At 38.3% G+C, this 10612-nt stretch overlaps 1 pseudogene; it reads right to left on the reverse strand.

The window, feature by feature from the left end:
- Positions 1 to 1488: 1488 nt before the first annotated feature.
- Positions 1489 to 2147, reverse strand: LOC103661763 (annotated as a pseudogene).
- Positions 2148 to 10612: the final 8465 nt, after the last annotated feature.

Below are 10612 nucleotides of genomic sequence, written 5' to 3' on the forward strand. Positions count from 1 at the left end.
ACAAATTGAATTGGGCATCCTTTATTTTATCTGGCAAACTTACTTCCTTTTCATTATAAGTTGAACCCTACAGAACTGCTTTTAAACATTTCTAAATCTAAGTTTGGCGGAGGTATGAAGTCAAGGAAATAGAAACAGATGTATATCCTTACATATAAAGGTCATTAAAGCTTGCATTGGTGACTTTACAGTGAAATATGATACATAATCACCTGGTCTACATGAGTAAAAGGTCTATGTTTTCTTCTGTAGAAGAAAACGAATGAAGAATATGTTGTATTATTTTCATAGTATTATACACCTACTTAATCACACAATGGCACAAGGATATTTTGTAAGTAAAACATAACCAGTTAAATAGTACATCATTTCATCAGAAAGCTAATTTACTTTTCTAGAGCTGAAAGAAGTGAGATATTTCCACACATTAATATTGTCACATCTCTTTTTACTTTTCATTTCTATTTTAAATACTTGTAATAGTCCCAAATTAACTCTATAGAATCACAGCCGTTATTTATAATTGGTCATTAAAAAAAAAAAACACACCTAATGTTGTCCTTCGTCCTTGAGATTTAGCCTTACTTTTAAAAAATGGCGCACAGTATCCGTTAAACTTAGAAACAAAACCCATAGAGTTTCGCAACAGAGTAACTATCTTATTAAGTTATACACAACTTAAAAAGTTGGAATAATTATTATTTAGGTACACGTACAATGCACCTGAGTTTAGACTTAATTAGGTAATCTCAGTAAGAGTATCATTTTTGTTAGAAATTAGAGAAATATCTTATTTTTTCTTTTTTACTCGAAAGTAGCACCACCATGATTATTTTAGTGATTTCATGAGCGCTTTTCTGTTCCATACAATATGCTAGTTAAGGTACACATTTTAATCTTGTTTCATTTTCATAATTCCTATAAGGTACATACTATGATCTAGATTTTTTAAACTAGTAAAACCCAACACTTAGAAATATTTATTAACTCCTCTAAGCAATGCATATAAATGGTCATATCTGCTCCTAAAGCCTATTTGATATGCCATAATAAAAAAATAATAATAAACATACTGTGTTACTAAAAGATAAGACCCAAACCCAAGGTAGAAAATATTGACAATTTATCTTGATTTCTTGATTTTTTTTTATTACTAGTAAAGGTAAGTACATGATTTTAAGAATTAATTAACACTGGTATTCACAACTCTTTTTTTTAATATAATGAATTATTCAGCTTGAACTGTGGTACACTGTTTGGGGGACAAGGATAATGGCCTGTCAGCTTATGGTGGAAATATTTTTGGAAGTTGTAGTAATTTTTTATCTTCCAGGAAGGCTTAGAGAGTGAGCAACGTGGTATTGACCACTAGAGGGCTTGAAATTTGCCATCCCTGTTAATAATCTAATAGCACTAATGTTTTAGTTTAAGTGCATTTTATTTTTAGACAACCTACCTGACATGGTTTTTTGGGTTTTTTTGCCTTAAAACAATGCCTCTGCGCCAAGTAAATCAAGCCCAAAATTAATGAAGAGCTCAAGGTGGCATCAGTCCCATTAGTGTAAGTCCTGGTGTTGTATGGATGAAAAGCAACAGCCAGTTATGACGACGGGTGAAAAATCCAAAGTAATAGCAAAATTGGTTAACATTTTCCCATATCTAAAATATCTTTAAAGAAAATCATAGATGGGGTCACACTATCCTCATAGTACTGGAGCACGGCAACCATGTCATCTGGATTCATGTTATTAGCAATAAAGAATCAGTAGTTTTAGAATTAGCAAGAACGTGCTTGATTTCTTCTGCAGCCCCTGTCATAAAAGGTTTTGCTCTTTTTGGTCTCTGTTCTTCAAGTCTGCCTTTGAGTAAGTTCATGTAATATTTGATGTACTTGCAGGCTTCTTTAGTGAAGCTGGTTTCCTGCCAGCGATGGTTCATGACAATATCAACACCAGTGATAACTGTGCTTTTGCTACCTTCACCCTTCAGGGGTGGCATTTTCATAAATGAGCTAGTCATCAATGTTACCCATTGTTCTACTGACCATCTTCCCCTCCACCTCCAGGCACAGGATCTGGGATCTCCCGGATCTTATGGATGTTGAAGAACATCTCATCATGGCTGATGAGGTCCTGGCAGATCACCATGAGGGCACCTGGAGAGAAGCAAGGAAGTGCTGGTTTAGCAGGAACTGGGAACCCTCCCCGAGAGCAGTGCAGCAGGAGCAGTGCTCAGGTGGAAGCTAGTAGAGAGCAAAAAAGCTGGATAGACATTTCATTAAAGACTTGTGGTAAATTTAGAAAAGGGAAATAGATACACTGACTATGGATCTCCTATGACTAACAAATGTTAAAATTAATTTTAATGTTTGTTGGAATCTTTACTTCTAAACAATTGTACCATTAGGATGGTTATTGCACAATTATTATTTTATAAATTTCCCAGAGAATCTTAATGAAATTGGAATATAATGTAATTGAAGTGAAGCATTAAAGTTAACAATAAGGATAGGGAGAGGCCAATAGAATACCTACTGGGAAGAGAAGCCAATAAAAGACTGGAAGAGATTGCCTGGAGAGAAGGAAAGAAAAGATGACAAAGGAGCAAAGACAACTAACCAAAAAAAGAATAAAAAATTGAGTGTTCTTCCCTTGGACTAGCATGAGTTTAGCAATGTGAAGCCAAGGGCTGAGAGATGGGTCTAGATAATAATCATAATTATAAAAGTAACATTTATTGAATTTTTACAATGTGCTAGGATTCTACTAAAACATTTATGTATATTAACTCATTGAAACATCACAAAAACCAGGGGTGCCTGGGTGGCGCAGTCGTTAAGCGTCTGCCTTCGGCTCAGGGCGTGATCCTGGCGTTCTGGGATCGAGCCCCACATCGGGCTCCTCCACTAGGAGCCTGCTTCTTCCTCTCCCACTCCCCCTGCTTGTGTTCCCTCTCTCACTGGCTGTCTATCTCTGTCAAATAAATAAATAAAATCTTTAAAAAAAAAAAAAGAAACATCACAAAAACCTCATGATAGTTCTTCTATTCTTCTTATTCTACAAATAAGGGAACAGAGCCTTTCTCCAAAGTCTCTTGCCCCACCCCCCCCCAAAAAAATTCAATAAAGGATGCAGCAGATACAAAGCAGCTTTCCTAAAGCAGACTTAGATTTAGGGTTTATTAAATTCAAGATCCAGGACAGCAATGATTTCAGATGCGGATGTATCTTTCATGAGCTTTGGGAGAACTGGGGTCAGTGCATTTAATAGCATCTAATAGTGGGAAGCTAAATGTCATTTTAAAATATCTGATAATTAGAAGCTGGGAAATTGCACATGGTCCAAAATCTTGTATGGGGGACCAGGGTGAGAGAAAATGTTAGTCGACCATATTGTTAGATGGCTAGATATTTAAAGGCTGATCTTGTCATAGGTTCTTAATGGCTTTAAGTGGTGAAACCAGATAAAACACAGTAGAAAACAAATACCTGATATACTAAATATGTGCAGCAATTTCTGGCAATTAAAGGTTTTGCCAGCTAGTGGAAAAGGAAAGCCTGCATTTTGGATACTCTCTGAAGAGCTGAAAAAGAAGTTGTGAAGGGTCATGCCACTGACCCATGGACTATTACCTGAGGGAACACCATGTAAAGTGCATTTATGATGGTTTTAAACACAAACACACTCAAAGTTGTAGCACAACATAATAAGTAAATAAACCTAGAAAAAATATTTCAGATAAGGAAGTGACAGATGAAAACATTAAATTAGCCATTGTTTTGGGCAAGATGTTGTTTATGGGTGACTCCAATAAGCATAATTATGTAATGTTCTCTAGGAGTATTTAGCCACTTGAATGCAGGATAGATTAATGCATCCCACAGATAGGTGAATTTAACCAGAGTTTAGGTTTTACCGGGAAAGATTGCTTGAGGGAAAAAGGAAAAAGGGAGTTAAAGACATTCATTTGGGAAGTAATTATAGGGCAGAATCATGAGAAACAAGCTGGATAATATGACATGTTTAGACATGGAGTTATGATGAATAAAGTTGAATTATAGGGTCAATGAGTTGGTGGTCGTGGTGAGATGGTGAATTGCATGAGTGGTGTCCTAGAGGGAATAGACTGGCAGAATAGGGAATGACAATCAAAATGAGACATCTGAAACTGAAATTCAGTTTTCAGTGATGATGAGGTCTAGGTATGACATATGGGTCATGAAGAAAGAATGGAGAAAAAGATTATCAGAGCTAATGAAACAAAAGAATTTAGAGGCCAAGGTGGTCGTTGGATCATATAGCTGAATTTTGAAGTAGATAACCATAATGGCAGGAAAAGTATTAATGAGTGAAGAACAATGACTCAACGGTCCATATGTGGCCTGACAAGGATGGATACAGGGTGGCTCAGTATGAGAATGTATGTTTCAAAAGACATGAGAGTTTCAAAGAGAGAAAGGAGTGACTAGAAGTAGGAACGGGGAGCAGAAAGGACCCTACCTCAAGCTCCAGACATGTGTACTACTTAAGCATGAGAGGAAAAAACAAAAATAAGTCCTTCATTTGAAGGACCCAGGAAAGCAATGCTTTCAGGGGCCAAGTTAAATTTCAACAAAAATCTGAAGGACATGTGCAGTGAGGATGTTAAGGAAGGAGAGGAGTTTTCTGACGTCAGGAAAAAAGTTTGAGTGGAAGGGCTTGGATAGCCAAGAGTGTGGGAGATATGGTTAGATTCGTGGAGGCTGGGAACAGGGTGGTGATGAACATCTGTGTGAAACTGGGTCATCTGGGAACCTTAGACTTCTCATGGTGATACAGGAAAGCTGGTGTTGAGGCAGACGGGATTTGTTTCAGAAGCCACAGGACAGTGATTAAAGGTCATGTGGTGGCTGGTCTTGCATACAGCTGGAGGCGGGGTGGTGGTGAGGCAATAGTCTCATCCCTGAGGTTTCAGAGCAAAGGATATCTAGAGATCTTGGGTCTATTTTTGCTGGAGAAAGAGCAGCAATTCAGTGCCCTTCGCTTCCCATTAAGGGCCCTCTCTACTAAGTAATTCTATTTATTGGAAAAAATTCCTACAGAATCTTTAAGCCCAAAAGTCCCCTGCTCTGTGAACACTTTCCAAACCTCCACATCTCATGGTTAGTCATTTCCTCTGTAACCAGAAGAGTTTTGCACAAATAGCTCTTTGGACTTGTATGGCATTTCATTGTAATTATTCATGTATCTGTCTCTCTCAGTACACACTGACCTCCTTGACCCACAAATTGTGGCTTACTTTGCATCTGCACCACAAAGTGGATCATAGCCACACAACTGGGTAACAAACTTAGGACCTATTCAGTTCTGGATAGTTTTTGAGAAGTGAATTAAAGTGGATTAAAAGACTACTTCAGCCGTGTTACTGTTACATGTGACTAACCCTTGAGCGTTTCCCATGGGTAAGCATTGTGCTGGGCGTTGTCTGTACCCAATCCAGACTTGCTAGGTGTCCGAGTCAGCTGGGGCTGCTCAACAAATACACTTCAGACTGAGTAGCTTAAACAACAGACATTTATTTCTCAGTCCTGGAGACTGAGATCAGGGTGATAGCATGGCTGGGTTCCTGGTGGAGGCTCTGNNNNCCCTAGTCAACAGAGGGCTGTCTTTTCATTGTATCCTCACATGGAGAGCAGAGAGAGAAAAGAAGCGAGCTCTCTCCTGTGTGCTTCTTACAAAGCACTAATTCCGTTCATGACAGCTCTATCTTCATGACCTAATTACTCCCTAATTACTCCCCTGCCTCCTAATATTACCACATTGAGGGCTATGATTTTAATGTATAAATTTTGGGGAGGCACAAACATTCAGTTCATAACAATAGATGACACTATTGTCATTTTACAGGTAAGAAAGCTGGGAAGGTTATACAATCGGGAGGATGTAAAACCAGGACTCAGTCCTAGTTTATCTGATTCTAAAACCTTTCAATTCTATCAAACTGCTCTCCTGATTCTGCTTATGTTGTCATGCTAAGATATAGGAGTTTAATTATTGCCAATGTAGATTTAATACTACAGTAGTAAAAATGGAGAAAATAAAAGTTAATTTTGTGGTGATATTTACTATTTATTAACGTGACTCTTTAAAAAAAAAAAACAAAAATATCTTCCAGGAGGGTAAATGATACAAAAAGAAAAATGGTTTATATAATTCAGATTTGATCAAAACTTATGAAGACAAAACTTATGAAGGCAAATTATACTCTGAGAATAAGCTCAGCTCAGAATATGTGAATAACTCTAATTCCACCCAGAGAGAAAGAAATATAGAAATATCCCGGAATGTCATGAAGTTTCACAGAAATCCTGACATAGGTAATAAAATATGGTACTCTATTTTGCATTTAAATTATTTAAATTACAGCACTCTTTTAAAATATGAGAGGCCAAGTAGCCTCATGCACTATTAACTTTGTAGTACTCTCCCTCCCTAAACTGAATTCAGTTGAATACCCAGGGCCCATGTTGGGCTTGGGCAAGTCCAAATGCCACAGGGTTCCTTCTGTGAGTTCTATGCTGTAAATTGTACAAGAGAATCATAAAAATCTCCTTCATTGATAAAAGCTTAGATGTGTAAGGCCAGAGTAGGAGTTCTCTGTCATTTTGGAGAGAGGAAGATTTGAGCCTTTCCTCGGGTCACGGAAGCAACAAAGAATCCTATTTCTTTATTCTTATCTTCTGGAGCATTTGTAGGAGTATCAAGTTCAATCTGGACAAATGAAAGGATGCCAACTACTCAGGGATCAAAACATTCAGTTGTTGGTACTGTGCATGTGACAGTAACTTGACTGCACGTAGGAGACAAATAGGAGTAACATCAGCAGCTGCTGGTATTTTTTGGAACAAGAAATGGTTGCAAGGGTTGGTGTCCATGAATAGATCCTTAGTAGATAAAGCATTTATTTGTTCAACTTGATCCAAGTGGCCAGCTAAATCAGATGGTTCCATAAAAGAACTGCAGCCAATAAAACTCAAGGTCTTGGATTACGTGGTTTGGTGGTTCACATCCAAATAGGCAGACAGTTTGCAAATCTTCACTTCATTTGATGCCTCATAGCTTATCTTGAGGTTTATAGGCAAATAGAGAAGTAGCTGGTTCATCATATAATTAAAGGTCTATGGAAGAGGCCAGACTGGCAAAACTGGAATTTAACTCTGGGGGTTACAACCTCTGAAAGAATGGCACTTAAATTTCATTGGTTAATCTGCCCAAACTGCTGGACTCTGAACATCCTTGAGATGCTCACCCAGGTTTAGCTATTTTAACACTCAACAATTTCTGTTGAGAGTAATTAAGATCAGGCAGATTCTCTGACATAACTGCTGGATACATCTCAGTAGCATTTATCGTGTTGAGTATTTAAAAATTTGAACAGGATACAGGAACAACAAGAGTTATTAGCTATTCTCAGCTGATTAAGCTTATCAACTATGATCTCAGAAATCCTATCTTTGCTTTTAACTTTTATCTGCTGACTCTCTTGGCCAGAGCTTTAAGTCTTCTCCTAAAATCAACTATCCTGCTAAGACTTGGATGCTGAGGGTGTAGGGGAGATTAGGAGAAGTCAGGATTTGGGGTTGGCCATATAGGAATGACACTGGATGATATGGTAAATCAGAAGGGCAAGAGATTATGTTCAGAAGGGTCAGCTAGAAAACAGAGATATAGTACAAAAATATCAGAGCAATCAATATCCTTCTAAAATATTTGATTCTATTTGCAGTGAAACAAAAAAATTAGTCCTTATTTTCTCATCCAATGTGCTCAGACCATATTTTTCTTTTTCTTTACATTTTCCATGATGGTGACACAGTAAAGGAAAAGATTCTGGGATAAGGGACGTCTTTGGCGGGGGGGGGGGGGGGTACAGAGGAGGAAAGTTTTATGTTGGTACTTAACATGAGTTAAAATTTATTTTTTAATAATATTAATAGGTATAACAAAAGCTTTAAGAAGGAGAGAGGGTGTATACAACAGATAAAAAATTGAAGAAGAAATACTGATATGCTGTCAGAAATTTTGAGTTTGACACTCTAAGAATAACGTATGGCTGGTTAAGATGAGGGTGAACTTAGAGAGGGAGAAGAGCCAAATGTGAGTGATGGATATACAAGTCCCACTCCATTCTCCAACAAGGTTGTTGGCTACTCCCAGAACATACCTGCATCCATTTTCTCAGTGGTACTGCCTTTCCGTATCATCATTTTCAGTCTCTACACAATCATCTAAAGCCGTGTACACATACACAGCACACTAGAGTATGGCATACATAGAGTATATATGGTATACAGATACTATAGTATCTTTCACCTAAAAGACAAACACAAAAACTGTTTTTATAATATCTTCTGTCCATATTATACCCCCTTGTAGAAAAACGCAAGGAAGAATTGTCTATACTCTATTTGCTAGCTTTTTATTCTCTCTTGAACTCACTTCACGAGTCCTTTTTCCCTACAACTAAAGTTACTCTTGTCAAGGCCACTTGTGACCTTTTGTTGCTCAATCTGTCTATTTTTAGTCCTCAATTACTTGACCGCTCATCAGAATTTGGCACAGTTAATTAGTTACTCTTCTTTTGAAGCACTGTCTTCTCTTGGATTTTAGTACAACACTCTCTCTCCTATCTCACTCATCATTCTTTCCCTGTCTCCGGTGGGTTCCTCTTCATTTTCTCCATCTCTACATCTAGGAACCTCCCAAACTCAGTTTTTGGAACACCACTGCTCCTTAATTATACTCACTTCTCGAGTAATCTCAATCTAATTTTATGATGTTAAATGACATCTGTACAGGATAGATTCCAAAGTTCATGACTCCAGCCTAGACTTTTCTCCTCAACTTCACTTTCGTATATACAATTGCCTACGTGACATGTCCACATGGATAGAATAGACATCTCAGACTCTTGTCCCTAACCACACACCTGATCCCTCACCCTAAACACTAGAATCCACTCTTTCAGTAGTCTCTATGTCATCGTACAGTTAATGAAAACTCTATCTTTGAAGGTGCTTAAGGCAAAACTTCAAAGTCTTTCTTGCTTCTTTTCTTTATCTCACATCCAACCCATCAGCAGATTTTGTTGGTCATACCTCAAAATATATCCTGAATCTGTCATCTCAATGTCTCCATTGCTACCACTCTCAATCAAGACACCATTCACCCTTGCCTCAATTACCGCAAGCATCTCTAACTGGTCTCCCTATTTCTGCTCTAGACACCTACAACCTATCTTCCTTCCAGCAGTTGGTATGAATTTTAAAGAACATGTCAGATTATGTCATTTCTTTCTGCACTCGGTAAGATCCAAAGCCTCTTCTCTGACCCTCAAAGCCCCCCATGATCATCCTCTGGCTGCCTCTCTGAGTCCAGCTACTGCCACTCTACACTCTGTTCCTGTGCTCCAGCCATTCTGGCCTCCTTGCTGTTTCCTGCCTTTGCATCTGTCATTCCCTCTTCCCAAATGGATAGATAACCAAAGCGTGATGTTCTTCCCTCATTTCCTTTTTGTCTCTGTTTAAATGTCCTCTTATTGTGAGGCACATACGCCTTTCCCAGATTCTGCCTCTCCATGAAGCTCCGTAGGGTGTTGGACTGTAGTCCTCCCTGGCTTATTGGCTTAGACTCTAGGCTTCAGAAACTGATCTAGTACCTGCCTTGCAACTTACCTTTTCCGACTCCAGTTAATCTGTACAGCCAGTTGACAGCCCGAGCCTTGTCCAGCCTAAGTTTGACCATGATTAAAACCAACCACCCACTGGAGCAGTTCGTTAAATTGGCAGCTCAGTTCCCTGGCCTGTTCCTCTGTATTGTTGTAATTGTTGTTGTCCCTTTGAACTCTGATGGTGAAAGAGGGACATCTGTACAGGTTGTAGGAGACACGGCAATGAGGAGTGAGACATAGAATCATATGTACCAGGTGACTGGGTTTGGCTTCATAATAGCTCTTGGATATATTCTAATCTTTCCCTAGAATTTCTTTCACAAAATCAAGTGAATCATACTGTGCCTAAGAAATAAACTTTACGGGGCACCTGGGTGGCTCAGTCAGTTAAGCATCTGCCTTCGGCTCAGGTCATGATCCCAGGGTCCTGGGATGGAGCCCCAAGTCCGGCTCCTTGCTCAGTGGGGTGTCTGCTTCTCCCTCTCCCTCTGTGCATCTCTCTATCAAATGAATAAATAAATCTTAAAAAAAAGGGAAATAAACTTTACATAATTCAAAAACTATAACTATAGTTCGTATAAATGTGATTGTCTACAGCATCAGGAATTGGGCAAAAGTAGAAAGTGATTTTATTATTCAAGAAAAGAAGAGTTTAATCACTTTTTAATAGATTCAAAATTAAAGCAGGATGATTCATATTAATATTTGCAGATTATACACACTTAGAAATCGCATAGGCCTGTGTCTTGAATTGGAAAGTCTATTGGCATTCCTGGCAATTTTGAGTTGAAAGATAACGAGCCAAATGGAAAATCAGAATGATGAAATTTCTTTTAAAACTGGTCAGGAAAAAAGTCTTCAAGAAAATTAGATGGAAAAGACTGAGGTATTTTTAAGGCCAAAA

This window comes from Ursus maritimus, unplaced genomic scaffold, assembly GCF_017311325.1.
Source record: "Ursus maritimus isolate PB19 unplaced genomic scaffold, ASM1731132v1 scaffold_11, whole genome shotgun sequence".
NCBI lineage: Eukaryota > Metazoa > Chordata > Mammalia > Carnivora > Ursidae > Ursus > Ursus maritimus.